Source organism: Amia ocellicauda, unplaced genomic scaffold (assembly GCF_036373705.1).
Source record: "Amia ocellicauda isolate fAmiCal2 unplaced genomic scaffold, fAmiCal2.hap1 HAP1_SCAFFOLD_91, whole genome shotgun sequence".
Taxonomy (NCBI): domain Eukaryota; kingdom Metazoa; phylum Chordata; class Actinopteri; order Amiiformes; family Amiidae; genus Amia; species Amia ocellicauda.
In genome coordinates this window covers 76,844-93,680 of record NW_027103016.1, presented here as the reverse complement: position 1 = coordinate 93,680, position 16,837 = coordinate 76,844, and the positions used below count along the sequence as shown (strand labels likewise).

Genomic DNA, 16,837 nt, shown 5'->3' with positions numbered 1-16,837 from the left:
TGATGTGATAAGCCATGCAGATCAAATGTTGATCCTTAATGATCAGTAGTGCGACTCTTCACCAGCAAAAGACAGCATCCAGGGAAAGCCACGCTGCCCGCCTCTCAGACTCGGGTCGGGTTGTAAAAGTGCGCAGTGTGAGCCTGGCTGAGGGACTGATTCTTTTGTGAGGCGATGCGAACCGATTGAGTGACTCGATTCAGTGTGTTTGGACACAAATGGAAATTGGGCTTCAAGCCATTCAAGACAGAAAACAGGAGACACTTGTTCACACAGAGAGTTATTACAATCTGGAACAGACTCCCCAGCGATGTGGTTGAAGCCACAATTTGGGAACATTCAGAAATAGACTGGATGTGATCCTTGGATCATTTAGTTATTAATGGACACCAAACGAGCTGATGGGTCGAGTGGCCTCTCGTTTCTGAACTGTATTATGTTGTTCTGATATGTGTTGGGTATGACGTCAGTTGTTGTCAGTTGCATACGTAACAGTTGCTGGAATTCGATTCTGTTTGCTCTGTGGATATTGCCTAATTAGAGCTGATAGTGTGTTTGGAGACGGAGTCGTACGGTTGATTGATTTTACCTCTGAGTAATTTCAGTGTTCCCGAGAGCCTTTTGGTTGTATTGAATTCAAAAGCATGGCAGCGATTGCAAACTTCAAGTTTTGTCTTGAAGACTCCGCAAGATTCAGGTAGGCCGTTTCATTAATCTATCTTTTTCTTTTCATTGCAGCAGGGTATGTATAGCCTACATTTTTTTAAATGACATATTGTGAATAATAATGTTCTTCACCAGTACAAGATCGTGTGAATTGCTCCTAAGCATAGGTGTGTAGCTACAAATTGAACCATTATTCTCGTTTATTGATTACTGTATGAGAGGATGTGAATATGGTGAACTGGATATGGTATAAATACAAAATAAACCTGGGTCATTTCAACGCCGAATGGTAGGGATTTTGAGCCGACGTCTAAAATGTATTGCTTTCATTATTTCGTAATCCTCGGCACAACCAAGACTCCTGTGGAAATGTTGTTGCTTTCAAATTATGTTGCAGGTGTAATTATGTCCCTGATGAGAAGGAGAAAAATGAGCGTCAGTTCCTGCTGGACTTAGAGTTCATCTGTGACAGGCTGCAGAAACTCCGCATTAGCGATGTGGTCCTGGCTAAGGTATGCAGCCCCCTGCTTGTCTAGGAGACCCTAGAGTTTTATTTTCATGTTTTTATATATAAATCCTTCTGATTGAGATGGTTACCTGCATTGTTCTGATGGATCTGTTTAATGCTGATCTTGGACATTTGTCTCATTTGTACTTTTTGTCAACTGCTGTCTAATTGCGATTGTTATTTAGATGACTGTATGTGTGTTACCTGCCTACAATTAAGAAGGCTCCCACAGTGGGTGATGACCCCGAGGTCATTAAGACCCAGGTATGTAGGAGCAGAGGACACGGTTCATGTTTGGGGGGGTGGGAATAATAATTTGCTAGTCTAGTAAAGGGGATTGTGGGTAAAATTTGAGCCCCACTGATGATCTATTTGTAGTGCATTGGTGTCTGGGCCACTGACCTCTACTGATGGAGAAGATGAACTGAGGGGCTGAGTACGCTCACATGCACCCACCTCTCCAGAACAAATAAAAACACGGACTTGGCCGAGGTTTGCAGAACTAACTCTTTTTCCTTCCTTCCCTCCTCCCCCCTTTCCCCTTCAACAGGAGCTCTTCCGCAGGGTGAGTGGTATTCTGAACAAGCTGACCCCACAGATGTTCCAGCCGTGGATGCGTCAAGTGAACGAGCTGACCATCGACACGGAGCAGCGACTCCAGGGTGTCATGGAGCTCATCTTCGAGAAGGCCGTCTCCGAACCCAACTTCTCCGCCTCATACGCCAATATGTGCCAGTGCCTTCTGAGGGTGAGAGAAGGAGGGTGACGGGGAGAGTGAAGTGAAAGAGGGAGGGAGGGAATGGTAGAGGATTGTGAAGATGCTATTTGTGTAAATTTGAACTTGTAAAATGTATTACGACTTGAACTGCTCTGTATTATTGCACTTTGTATTGCTCTTATATTGGACAAGGACATCTGCTAGGAAATAAATAATAATAATAATAATAATAATAATAATAATAATAATAATAATAATAATAATAATAATAATAATAATAATACATGGATCAGATTTGTTTAGCTCTGGAATTGTAATTTGTGGGAGTTCAGTTTTGAATGGACTAGCAGATGCCTGTCTTGTGATGCGCATATCAAGAGTTTTCACTCCGATACCTATTAAAGCTGGAAGCCAGCCTAGCACACCATCTTGCTTAGGGTTTATGTTGTTCCTGCTCCCCTTTCTGTAGCTCAAAGTCCCAGCCGTTGACAAGCCGGGAGAGACGGTGCCTTTCCGCTCTCTGCTTTTGAACCGCTGCCAGAAGGAGTTTGAGACGGAGGAGGATGGAGACGAGGTCTTGGAGAAGAAGCAGAAGTTGCTGGATGCATCCTTGGTGGTAGGAACATTTGAACGTATTTTTAGGGCTGCCTCGATTAATCAATTAATCGGGTCTATGAATCAACTAATTGAATTGACGATCAACATTTTTTCTATTTAATCGAGCTGATTTAAAAAACAAAAATGTCATAATAGTGATATACGGTTAACAGTAGAATCACAGAGTTTTTGAACCACCTACAACAGCCGATAGCTCTTTAAATGCTGTGGTATAATGAAAGGCAAACAATCAAATAAAACTAGCATAAGTAGTATTTACATTTAAATATGAACATAAAACATTCAAATGATTGGTATAAATAAGATCAAAGCACTTTGTTTTCTGAAGGCGTCCACAGCACAATCAAAACTAAAGAAACAAGTGTTTAATCACTCAATCTGACTACACCTGTAATGCTATACAATGCGTGTGTTTTTCAAGCACATGAAAGACTGTAGACTGTAGGTGAGGTAGAGATCGTGACAGCTAAAACGCTTCTTAGGCATATTTGATACATATATTTAGTAAAAGTAAAGAACGGGTCTGCACAGAGTATTCAGGAACCCAGAGTAATTAACATTAAATCAGTCAAACTGAGCAGCCCTGCGCTTGTATAGTGTTAATTATAATGATTTAGTGTTTTTTATTTAATATTCATTTATATATTTTTCTCCTTTCCCATTCAGCATTGTTCTACTGTATTATCAATGACTAGTATTTATTAAAGTATAACTGTGTGGCACAACCACTTAAAGACTGTAACACTTATTGTAATTTGAATCGACTGACAACCCAAGTATTTATTTTAAATATAAACAGGGTTTGTACGCTAGTCTGGATGTCTGGAAAAAGTCTGAAAAAAAAAAACTGATTTCCAGTGCTTGAAAATGCTTGTAGAATCATGCCTCTGTTATGATAGTATGTAATTAAGTGCCGTGTGTGCGCAGGGTGAGGAGTGGCAGCGTCTACGTGACGAGCTGCAGGAGGCCAAGTGCAAGGCCCAGCAGCGCTCACTAGGCAACATCAGGTTCATTGGGGAGCTGTTCAAGGTGAAGATGCTGATAAAGACCACCATGCACAATTGCATCGTCAAGCTGTTGAAGAACCACAAAGAGTCCCTGGAGTGCCTGTGCCTACTCCTCTCCACTATCGGCAAAGACCTGGACTTGGAAACCGCCAAGGTAAGGCAGTTCCGGCCGTCGTGCCAGACTGAGCCCTGGCTAAACATCCAGCAACGTGATGAGGCCTATTGACAGTGGTCTGAATAAGTGTTTCTGAGCATCTGCAGACGCCTTCTTGAAGGAATGCTGCTTCACTTGGTGGTATAAAGTTACTTTTGTACCTGCTGTCTGCTCAGTTTTCTAATCGACCTTTTCACCAGCCCCGCATGGACCAGTACTTCAGCCAGATGGAGCAGATCATCAAAGAAAGGAAGACCTCCTCTTGAATCCGCTTCATGCTGCAGGACGTCTTGGACCTGAGAAGAGTAAGTCATGAGTGTTGGGAGAATAGAAACCTTCCTTGCTTTCAGCTTCCCAGCCCCCCAATCCCTGTCTGCCTCTCGTTCTCTCTCTCTACCATGGTCACTGACTCTTTCTCCTCTTCTTCAGGATAACTGGGTGCCCAGGAGGGGTGACCAGGGTCCTAAGACAATCGACCAGGTCCACAAGGATGCAGAGCAGGAGGTGCACCGTGAGCAGATCAAGGTGCAGCAGAAGCTCATGATCAAGATGTACAACCGACGTGAAGTGAACTCCAGCGAAAGTGTCCTGTCACGCGTCGGTCAGGCCTGAGCAGAGCAGGCCAGGAAGAGAGGGCCTTTTGTGAAAGCACTAGAAATAGAAGCACCAGTCCTTCTCTGGCGAAGATGAAAGCATCAACATACAATCATTACATTTCTTTCCCTTCTCTGTCTAATCTACAAAATAAAATGAAAATGGATATCTATATCTATACTATATTGAATGGTGGTGCACTGTAGATCAGAGTGTGGAGGGAGGACTGTCTTCACAGCACCAGCTGCTGGTGGGTCAATCCTGTTTAAAATAATCTCGGTACAAAGAAGTACGTGGGGAGTGAAATATGTGTTATAATGTGGAGTTATTTCAAGTACAACAACGTTTCAGATACAAGCAGGCTACATATGTAGTTCAGACTACAGGACTTGCAGAAATAGTGTGATGATCACTGGCCAGAGATGTAAACTCAGTTTCACCGACCTCGGTTAGCACTAGTCTCGGAGTTCTCTACCTCATATAAAATCTGATAGTCAGAGACAAGTACTAAACTGTGTTTGTGAAGCCACCGGTAAGAAATTGTGAGCAGAAGCTCAATAGATGTACAGGGGGACAGGAACTGCTACAAATTAGAAAAAGGATGTTTTAAGACCAATTCAAATAGTATCTAATGAATGTAAGCAGTTCAGCATGTTAAATGCCTTTTAAATAATTGTAGCTTCAAAGCAGCTTTATAGCTTTTTTCTGGAAGGATTTATGAGAGGACTTTGAATTTGAGCTGACAGGAAGGTCAAAGGTCATCAGAAAGGGCATTTTCAGGTACATACATGGGTTCCTATATGTGCTCCATTGTAAGTATGAGCCTAAGTGCACTATGAAAGGAGTTATGAGTTAGTTCTCACTTTGATCTTAAGTAGAGGTCAATGGTCACAGTGGAGGACATTTGTGAACAGACCTCATATGAGTTACTATCTGAGTTCTGTAGCAATCATCAGCCTAAAGGAAGGGTCAAAGTTCAAGCATTTATTCAGAAGAACATATTTGGCACTTTATGACATGTATGATGACTGTGATGACTTTTGAAAGCTGTAAGCCAAAAATCAAAAAATCACCTTTGACCTGAAAGGAAAGGTCGGAGGTGAAGTTGAAGGTTGAAGAGCCGTTATTAATATTTTATATAAACTGTATTATGTTTTATATTAATAATAATATGCAGACAAGCAAAGTAAATGTATTATGGTAGCAACAACCATTTTGTAAGTTGTTCAGGGCATACCCTCTAGACATTCCTGTCAATAATAGAAAAGATCAAACTGCAGAGAGAGAGGGCCCACAGATGTTTGTTAAAAGTCTGTGGACTTAATCTTTTCTCCAGATAGGCAGGAACTGTTTTTGTTAATGAACGATTGACAGTTGTTAAATAAGATCCGTGGGATCGGACCTTTCCTAGTATATCAAAGGAAGACATCTGTTCTTTGAATCCCACACCTCTACCAAGGAAGACTACCATGAACATTACAAGGGTCAGAAATCTGACCTCAAGATAACACTCTGGCAAACCCCCAGTGACAGACTCCGGCCACAGACCCACATGTCCTGCAATGTATATAAGGCTGACCACTTGTGCTGTTCAATAAGTCTCTGCTGAGGTAGAGTGCTTCCATGCTGGGCCCCTTTCAGGCCTGGCATGTTAAATAAATAAATGTACCATCTATGCATCCAGACTGGGTTCTTCAAAGGTCATGCTTGGAAAGAGCCCATCTGGTTACATATATGTGTTCTATAGTGACAAACATTATATCTGCCACCCGTAAAGCGTTATAGGCTGTCAAATGTCAAAAAAATTTTTTTTACAGTATCCCATGATCCTTAGCTCCGATAGCAAGCTAGATAGCATTTTTGGAAGCTTCATACACACTTTTCTATCTATGTTCCATTCATATTACTCTTAAATGCATGCTGGAAGGAGAAATGAGATGTTCAACATCTGAAAACAAGTTCTAACATAAACAGCATGCAGTACTTGGCTCTCAGTGGGTCAAAGGATAGATATATATTCAGAAAGATAATCTATGGTTTACTATTAGTGTTAAATTGTAAGTATGGTGCTAAAAGTAAGCTATCAGCAGTTATTAGATGTAAAAAATGTTAGGGTCCTTGGGGGCCTCAAGAGGATCTGGACCTGGAGCAATAGCATACATTCTCAGATATTGTACAAAAAGTGTTTATCGTGATGTTTGAAAAACTGAAGGAGGAGACGCGTTTAAAAAAGTGGTCAGAAACGAGAAGACGGAAAAATTATTAAGAAACCAAGAAAGAACGAGATAACTAACTTAAATCCAATAACTATAACTAAATACAACTAGGATCAAAAATCGTTAACTATTAGTGTAACTATCCGAAAACCCATAACTAAACAACACTGCCCCTTACCAGGGGATTGAGAATGACTGGATGAAACCCAAGACAGCCTCCCAGGACCAGGATTGTGTGACAGCTGTTTCCTCTGAATCTGTCAGCATGACACATGTTAAAAAAAAGAGACTCATCCTGAGTTTTTGCTTTCCCTCACAGGAAAAGCACTGTAACTTCGAAGGTCACCTGGGATGGATTTCCTGGTATCACTCAACTTGAAGAGTGTAATTTTAGGACAGAATTGACCCATGTCTAAGGAGGTGTTCAGGCTGGCTTGTCCCCCACTAGGATGTCCAGAGTAAGGGATCCTGGCTCCTGCAGATGAGGAGGAGAGAATCAGGACAGTCAGGACCTCACACAGACGTCCAGAGGCCCAGAGTGGCCAACATGCTCTGTTGTGCACATCTGCCTTAAGCACAGAGAGCAGTCTTACACATCGCAGCTGTCTGGAATCAAGATACGGACCTGCCCTCCGCAAATCACCAAACCTCTTTGCTGGAATTTTTGTTTGGTGATGTTCCAATCCTGCAAAATATAAAAACATAGAAGCACTGAATGTCATTGCCAGAAATGATGGGACAGATGGGACTTCTCATTCCTGACGTTTAAATTACTAGACTAGATGGGGCGCTGTTGAGCATGGTTTCGGTGTAGACGTGTGAAGAGAGCTCCTGCGATATTTAGATTTTTTTTTCCAGCAAACAGGTTATTTTCTTTTATTTATTTTAAGCAATAAGCTGCAGTATATTATAAGTGTATTATTGTTTTAAAAACATGTCTAAACAAAAGAGCAAGAAGGGGCCAGCGACAGAGGCAACTCAACCCGAGTTAGATTCAGGCCTGACAGGGGGTGGCAATCCCTCACCAGAGAGTGGCGGAGACCTGGCCTTTCTTGTCGCAGCGGTGAGCAAAATACAGAGCTCCATTAAATCGTTTCAATCTGAGACGCGAGAGTCTATTGCTACTCTTCAGGGCTCCGTCGATTCGTATGGCAGCCGACTGCAGGAGGTAGAGAGATCTCTGAGCGACTGAAGACTCTGTATAGGAAGTTGAAGAAAGTGTGTTGTGATTATTATATAATGTTTTATATTAATACTAGCATTAGAAGTAGTTTTGTATACAGACTGAGCAGATTCGATTTAGCAGGACAAGTAAAGGGTCAACAAGGTCGATTTGTTAGAAACTCCTGTCAGTAATGAAAGATCACACAGTGCCGAAATAGCCTACAGCTGTCTGCTGAGAATTTGTTTATGACTTAATCGTTTCTCCAGATAGGCAGGAATTGTTTCTGTTAACGAGCGATTGACATTAGGTAAATGACGACCGTGGGATCGCATCTTCCTAGTGCACATCAAAGACGGACATCTGCTTTGGATCCATCACCTCTTCAGGGGAGAACAGATCATAAAACGGACCCGGACATGTATCTTCTGATTGGATGAACGGCCATAAGATGTTACGTCATTTTCCTATAAAGTTGTACTCATGTTTGTAAACATTAAGTCTCACTGAAGGAATTATTTCTGACGTGGAGCTTCCGAGCGGCTCGATTAAAGTTCTATTTGCTTTATCTCCACGACTTCTCCACTTATTTCCCATACGGTTCTACACATACATATATATATAACAGATCGGGCTTTTTTCTGGAAAACCATAACTCTGGTCTTGTCCAGATTGACTGCCAGGGCCCATTTCTGACAGTACTGCTCTAGTAGCGCCAGGTTCTGCTAAAGCCCCTGCTCTGTGGGCGACAGCAGCACCAGGTCGTCTGCGTAGAGCAGGAACTTGATCTCTGTGTCATGGAGAGTTAGGCCGTGGGCGTCAGACTGCTCCAACACTGTGGCCAACTCATTGATGTAGATGTTGCAGCCCTGTCTCACTCCCCGCCCCTGAGTGAAGAACTCTGTTCTTGAGTTGCCAATTTGAACTCTGCATTTGTTTTCAGAAAACATTGATTTAATGATGTCATAAACTTGACCCCCTACACCACTCTGTAGAAGTTTATAAAATAGTCCTTTGTGCCAGATTGAGTCAAATGCCTTTCTAAAGTCTACAAAACAGGCAAATATTTTTCCTTTATTGTTTTGGGTATATATATATATATATATATATATATATATATACATATATATATACGTATATATGTATATATACATATATATATATATATATATATATATATACATATATATATATATATATATATATATATATATATATATATATTTATATATACATACATACATTCATACATGCTAGAAAGTCATTACTATGTTATCTTAAAGGCTAACTAAGCAGAACATATATCATTATAGAACAGAGTTCATAGGTCTACACATGGTTTTAGGGAACAGGCACGTAGGTCATACCGTTTGACATTGTCTCCAAGGTTCTCATCGTTAAAATAACAAAGTGAAATCAAACTACCTTATGGCCTCCTGACCTTCTAGCTTGACCTTATCTTTCTGGAGTATGCAAGAGAGAAAAACAGGTGTGAGAAAAGAATTTCTAACTTTCCTTCCATATATACATACATACATACATACATACATACATACATACATACATACATACAAACATACATACATACAGAAAATAAATAATAGAATTATGAATCACAATAAGATGTAATGAAGTACAGAAAAAGAAAATGTAATAAAAGGTGATCTTTAATACATACAAATAAAGAAAATAGGTTTACTATTTCCAGATTCCTTTTTTGAAATACAATGACATGCATTACAAACGAGTATTTACATTATAATTACAGCCGGTGCTCATGTGTCACTGTGTCCCTCAGGCTGTGGTAGGCGCTGACATATTGGGCAGCCAGGGTGGCTGTGTGTCCCTCCCCCAGGAGGACTGAGCGTTTTTCTTTTTTCTCAGTTTTGTCACAGGTTGGGTGGGCATCCATTATGTTGTTACAGAATGTGTCCCTTATTTTGGGCTAAAGTTTTCCGTGGAGGGGAACGTGAATCAGTTTGTACCATTTTTGGGAGGATCTGCCTTGTTGGAGCGGAGCTGTGATCCAGGTGAACAGCAGATCGGGCATAGGTGGGCATGTGGGCAGAGGAGTAGGAAGGCCGGTCAACCAAATAAGCTTGCTAAGGTACGCAGAAGCAGCAAACAGCCCCCCCATCCAGCCAGCCAGCCACTCTGGCTGGCAGTGACTGAGTGGTTGACAGACGGCAAGCAACGGAATGTACGTGCTCTGTGATGTCATAGCAGTCAGCTGAGAGAGGCTCGTGATGTCATCGCTGAGCTGGCTGGCTGGCGGGCTGGCTGGCTCTGTGTTTGTGTGTGTGTGTGTGTGTGTGTGTGTGTGTCTGTCTGTCTGTCTGTCAATTCATTTCAATTCAATTCAAAGGTGCTTTAATGGCATGATCTATCACAATATTGCCAAAGCAGATACAAATGTTCTATCAAACAAGACAAAACATTGCAATACAAGATTCAGTGGAACAAATATCAAACACATTGAAATAAAATTACGTAGAATATAAACCATATTTGTTGTTTGTATCAAAATTTGTGTCATGACATCAGAAAAATCACTGTTTTTATTTTGTTTTGCAAATGGAGTCCCACAGGCTGGTGTCTACACACTATCTCGCAGGCTGTGGCAGGTGGATACATATTGTGCTGCTAAGATGGCAGTGCGCTCCTCCTCTCCCAGCAGGACGGGGAGTTTGCAGCAATCGGGGATCATGTTGAACTCAGGGATTTGCATTTTGAATATTTTAAAGTATGTCTCCCTGATTTTTGTGTATTTAGGGCAGGACAGCAGGAAATGCGCCTCTGTTTCGACCTCCCCTAGGTCACACTGGCTGCACAGCCGCTCTTCTCTGGCAACCCAGAATTTTCTGTTGCGGCCTTTTTCAATGGCGAGGCTGTGGTCAGTGAGCCTGTATTTAGTTAGATTTTGTCTCTCTTTTATATTTTGGATTTTTAAGTATTCAGCCAATGTAATGTTTCTATTCTGGGCCCGGTAGCATTCTAATTTGTTTTGTAATTCTAATTCGTGTCTCCATTCTTTTGTGTATTTGCTTTTCAGGTACATGTCAATTTTCCCAATTGTTGTTGTTTTGGTCATTGTGTGTTCGGGCTCTGTGAGCCTCAGAGCCAGCCGGCCAAGGGGGTCCTTGTCTGGGGAGAGGTGGTTGCTCAGTGGAGCCTTGTATTGTTAGGACTGGGTCTCTGCTGTGTTTAGGTGCAGCCAGAACTTGGCTGCTCTTTCTTGTGCAGAGTGAAGAGTCCTAATTCGGCTCTGCAGGCGATGTTGGGGGCGTTTCTGTGTACGTGTAAGATGTTTTTAATAAATTCTAGGTGGAATATTTCCATGGGGCTTTTGTCCCAATTTTTGTTATTGAGGTTCATGAGGGGACCCCACACTTCGCTCCCATATAGCAGGATTGGTTAGATGATGGAGTTGAATATTTTAATCCAAATAGTTATTGGTATTGTTGTTTTCCCAAATCGTGTCTTTATGGCATAAAATGCCCGTCGTGCCTTGTCTTTTAATGCGTTTATATCCAGGCTGAAGCTCCCTGACACACTGATGGTCAGGCCAAGGTAGTTGTATCTGGTGCAGTGCTCAAATACAGTGCTGCCCAGAGTGAAGCAGTACCTGTTTCCCTGAGATCGGGCTTTTTTCTGGAAAACCATAACTCTGGTCTTGTCCAGATTGACTGCCAGGGCCCATTTCTGACAGTACTGCTCTAGCAGAGCCAGGTTCTGCTGAAGCCCCTGCTCTGTGGGCGACAGCAGCACCAGGTCGTCTGCGTAGAGCAGGAACTTGATCTCTGTGTCGTGGAGAGTGAGGCCGGGGGCGTCAGACTGCTCCAACACTGTGGCCAACTCGATGATGTAGATGTTGAACAGTGTTGGACTCAGACTGCAGCCCTGTCTCACTCCCCGCCTCTGAGTGAAGAACTCTGTTCTTGAGTTGCCAATTTGAACTCCGCATTTGTTTTCAGAATACATTGATTTAATGATGTCATAAACTATACCCCCTACACCACTCTGTAGAAGTTTATAAAATAGTCCTTTGTGCCAGATTGAGTCAAATGCCTTTCTAAAGTCTACAAAACAGGCAAATATTTTTCCTTTATTGTTTTGGGTATATTTATTTATGAGGGAGTGTAGAGTGTAAATATGATCGGTTGTGCGGTGTATTGGTAGGAAGCCAATCTGACTCTTATTCAGGACACTGTGCTCGGTAAGGAAGGCCAGTATCCGGGCGTTGATGATACTGCAGAACACCTTCCCCAGGTTACTGCTCACACAGATGCCCCGGTAGTTATTGGGGTCTAATTTGTCTCCACTTTTAAAAATCGGGGTGATCAATCCTTGATTCCAGACCTCAGGGAAACACCCGGCTCTCAGCACCAGGTTAAAGCGTTTGAGCAGAACCTCCTGCAGCTGCGGGCTGCTGTGCTTCAGCATCTCAGGGCTGATGCTGTCGGGGCCGCTGGCTTTCCTGGGTTTGAGGATTTTGAGTTGATGTTTTAGGTCCTGTATTTTGTAATTGGGTTATCTAAGGGATTTTGATTATTCTTAATGATTTCTTCCAATTTATTTAGGTTTTTTAATATTTTAACCTGTTCTGGGTTTGGATTGTTTTCAACATTTTGGTAAAGTTTTTCAAAGTGTGTTTTCCAGATTTCTCCATTTTGAATTGGTATTTCATTTTTTGTTTTTGGGGTATTTATTCTGCCCATATAGTGGTCTTTTTTCTTCCTGAAGAGTTGCTTGTAGTGCCGCAGGGCCTGGCAGTAGCTGGCCTGGTTGTCGGGCTCTCTGTGTTTAGTGTTGGAGAGATGTCTCAGGTGTTTCCTAGAAGTTTCACACTCCTGGTCACACCACTGTTCTTTTTTTCTTTTAGACGATTTTATATTTTGGTTTTTAATTGTTTTAATGTTTCATTTTAAAGCCAGTCTTTCAAATATTTCATTCAATGTTTTGGTGGCTGAGTTTATTCCGTTTTGGTTTATTTGATAGTGTGAGGATTGATATCTGTCTAACATGTTTTCAATCTCATCACTATTCAGGGCTCTTGTGTAGTTCTCTGTGCTGGGCTCTGACCATCTGTAACTGGGGGGCAGGGAGACCAGTTTTGTGGGAAGTTTGGCTCTGATTTGTGGCTGCGCTGATCTTTTTAGGTAAAGTGTTATTTGGCTGTGGTCTGATAGTGGAGATTGTTGTCTGACTATAAACGCATTGATGGCTTGTGGGTCCAGGTCACTTATGGCGTAGTCCACCACACTTCTGCCCAGAGCCGAGCAGTATGTGAATCTCCCCAGAGAGTCCCCCCTGGTCCTGCCATTGATGATATATAGACCCAGGCTTTTACATAGGCGCACTACCTGCTTCCCGCTCTTGTTTACCACGCTGTCCTGGCTGTGTCTCAGTGTGGAGGTGTGTGTGTGGCACAGCGGGGAGTCTCAGAACAGGTGTGTGTTCCCCTCTGCATTGATGTAGTCCATCTCTCTGCCAGTCCTGGCATTGAGATCGCCACACAGCAGTACAGAGCCCAGGGTCTGGAAGTGGCAGATTTCTTTTTGAATCTCTTGAAAGCCTTCCTCATTATAGTAGGGGGAGTCTGCGGGTGGCATATAAATTGCACATAGGTATATATCTGTGTTATTTTGTAGGGTGTCTTTTCTGATTTTCAACCGCAGGTGTGTGTCTCCTCTCTGTACTGGGCATAGGGCTGCTCGGAGCTCCTCCCTGTACCACACGATAATCCCCCCCGAGGCCCTGCCACACCTGACTTTGGGTTTTTTATAGGAGGGCACAATCAGCTCCCTGTATACATTGGGACAGGATGTAGACATATCTGCACAGCACCAAGTCTCTACAAGAATGAAAACATCTGAACTATTTACAGTGTTGATCAGTTCAGGGTCTGTGCTCTTCATTCCAAAAGTTGAGGAGCGTAAACCCTGGATATTCCAACTGCTTATTTTAAAGGACATGTTAATATATTTTATTATACTTGTCTCTTCTACATAAGAAAGTTTAATTTGTGGTCTACAACTGATATTATATTACTATTAATAATTATATATGGATATACATAATGTATAGAATTCTATTATTATTATTGGTAGCGTTATCACTCACAGATTTAATCTTTGCATCAAAATATCAGAATAATTAAATTACATTTTTTCTTACTCTCCATCTCCACAACCATATATATGTGTGTTGAGGCTCAGTTAACTCAGCAGTGTGGTACAGATGACACTGAGGAGTTGCCTTATCTGGGCCAGCTGGGCGGCATTGGGCCTCCAGGCTCTGGAAGCCGCTGCTGCGTGGCTGTGTGGCTGTGCTGGTCCCCGGCTGTCCGCTCTGCTGTGCTGGACGGGCCCTCTGGGGATGGGGGGTGGGGCCGCGGGGTCTCAGGGGCTGGGGCTGGAGTGGGGCCGGTGGCTGGGGATGCGGCCGGGGGCTGGGGGGTTTGCTCCTGGTCTCGAGGTGGGGGTGTGTGGGGTTTCGGCACAGGGTTGTGTCCTTGAGGACCTTTGCGAAGATCCTCACACCCGTCTTGTTGAGGTGGTCGTGGTCATACAGGTGATGTGGCTGGATGTCTCAGTGGTGTGCCAGGTGTACATTGGGGAGGAGGGCACATCTTCGGGACACATCTGCGTTGATGGCCTGGATGATGTGCAGGGGCATGTCTGTGCGCGGCAGCAGTGTGGAGATGGTGATTTTGGCAGTTGGGAATTCCTCTGTGGCTTTCGTTGCCACCTGTCTCAGGGCTGAGGCCACATCGCCCATGCGGGCACTCAGGTCGTTAGTGCCGGTGTGGATGAGGATGTGTTTGACCTGGCACAGCCTCCTCTTGGAGAGCAGCTCCAGGGCTCTCTGTGCTGTCGGGCACCAAAGCTTTTTCACTTTTCACCCAGGGAAGAGGCACCTCTCATCCAGGAACTTCCCATTGGAGTCGCTCAGAATGACCACCTCTGTGTTGACCTGCCACTCCGGGTTTGCGTCGGAAGTGGTGGGGGCAGCGGGTGTGTTTTGGGGGAGTGGCGTTTCAGGGGTTTGTGTATTAGTGGCAGGTCTGGTGATAGTGGGGGTGTCAGGAGTGGTGGGGAGTGTGGGTGGATCAGTGGGTGTGTCAGTGTTGGAGGTGTCAGGGGTTGGAGGTGTTGTGGGGTCAGTGCAGTGTAGTCTCTGTGCTCCAGTGATGTGTAGCTCCTCTCTTAGCTCCTCCAGCTGGCTCTGCAGGCTCCTTAGCTGGCTGTGCTGGGGTGTCCTGGTCAGCTCCTCCCTCGCTCTGCACAGCTCCGTCCTCAGGGTTTGACTCTGCTCCTCCAGGTCTCTCACTGCTGCTCTCAGCTCATGGATCTCAGCCTTGTGCTGCATCTTTAGTCTGTGCATCTCATCCCGGAGCTGCGCAAACTCCAGCTCCAGCACTGATAGGCATTCCTTTAGTGTTTTAATGTTGCTGGAGAGTTTTGGGTAGACAGGAGGGCAGTCTGTGGGAGATTGGGCACTGTCTGGCTCCGTGTGGCTGGGGGCAGACTGCAGGGTGGCCGGCTCTGGCACTTGTTTCTCTACCTCAGTCTGCTGCTTTGAGGTGTGGAAGCCGAGAGATAATTGGTCCAGGCTGCTCTCGCTGCCCTGCACCATGATGGTCCCATTGTGGTATACATTAAAAGTGAGCATCACACTGTCTGTGTCTTTCTCTACCAGCACTGAGATCTGCCTGCCTCTGCTAATGCCCCTCTTGTTGTTATTGGGGTATGTCTGGCACAGGGTTTTGTGAAAGGCGGTGTAGAACAGTAGATTGTTCTTGACCCTGTTTTCTCCTTTACCGGTGTAGTCTAGGATGAGGGTCTCAGGAGATGCTCTCATCACAGCTTGTTTGTAGTCCTTCTTAGCCTGTGTAGAGCGAATGTCTTCAGGGTATCGGATTTCAAAAGGCAGCTCTGCAGTCAGACTGCTGTTCGATAGATTTGTATCAGTCTCAGTGGCAGTTGGGCTCTCTCCTACTGTCACTCTATTCAAAGTGAGCTCTGCATTTTCATTAGCTGAGTCAACTACTGAGAATGCTTATTTATTTTATTTATATATATTGTTTTGTTTAATAATTTGTGTCTATAGGTGAAAGGTCTTACCTCCAATTCTTGTCTTCAGCTTTTCTTTTCTGACTTTTCTTCCTGAACTGTCTCTCTGCTTTCTACTTTTTGTGTTTTTATTAAAATTATTATTTTTTGAATACTTTTTCTTCTGAATTTCTATTCCATGTCTTCTGTGTATGTTTATAGTGCTATATATTCATTTGTAAATGACAAATTAAATCTGCTTATGTATAAAAACAAATGTTTTTTAGGAGCTCATATTCCTCTCTCTCTCTCTCTCTCTCTCTCTTTCTCTCTCTCCCTCTCAATTCAATTCATTTGTATTGTCAAAGCAATTGGACATACATACATATACATATATATATATATATATATATATATATATATATATATATATATATATATATATACACACATACATACATACATATATACATATACACGGAAAATGAATAATAGAATTATGAATCACGTAATCAAGTACAGAAAAAGAAAATGTAATAAAATGTGATCTTTAATACATACAAATAAAGAAAATAGGTTTACTATTTCCAGATTCCTTTTTTGAAATACAACGACATGCATTACAAACGAGTATTTACATTATATTTACAGTCGGTGCTCGTGTGTCACTGTGTCCCTCAGGCTGTGGTAGGCGCTGACATATTGGGCAGCCAGGGTGGCTGTGTGTCCCTACCCCAGGAGGACTGAGCGTTTTTCTTTTTTCTCAGTTTTGTCACAGGTTGGGTGGGCATCCATTATGTTGTTACAGAATGTGTCCCTTATTTTGGGCTAAAGTTTTCCGTGGAGGGGAACGTGAATCAGTTTGTACCATTTTTGGGAGGATCTGCCTTGTTGGGGCGGAGCTGTGATCCAGGTGAACAGCAGATCGGGCATAGGTGGGCATGTGGGCAGAGGAGTAGGAAGGCCGGTCAAGCAAATAAGCTTGCTAAGGTACGCAGAAGCAGCAAGCAGCCCCCCCATCCAGCCAGCCAGCCAGTCTGGCTGGCAGTGACTGGGTGGTTGACAGACGGCAAGCAATGGAATGTACGTGCTCTGTGATGTCATAGAAGTCAGCTGAGAGAGGCTCGTGATGTCATCGCT

The 16,837-nt window shown here is 43.3% G+C and overlaps 1 non-coding gene across 1 annotated transcript; it reads left to right on the top strand.

Moving 5' to 3' along the window:
* Positions 1–1,529: 1,529 nt before the first annotated feature.
* On the top strand, positions 1,530–1,606 carry LOC136745329 (small nucleolar RNA SNORD66). Its single transcript, XR_010816091.1, has one exon. It is a non-coding gene; the product is annotated as a small nucleolar RNA SNORD66 (small nucleolar RNA).
* The last annotated feature ends 15,231 nt before the right edge of the window (positions 1,607–16,837 follow it).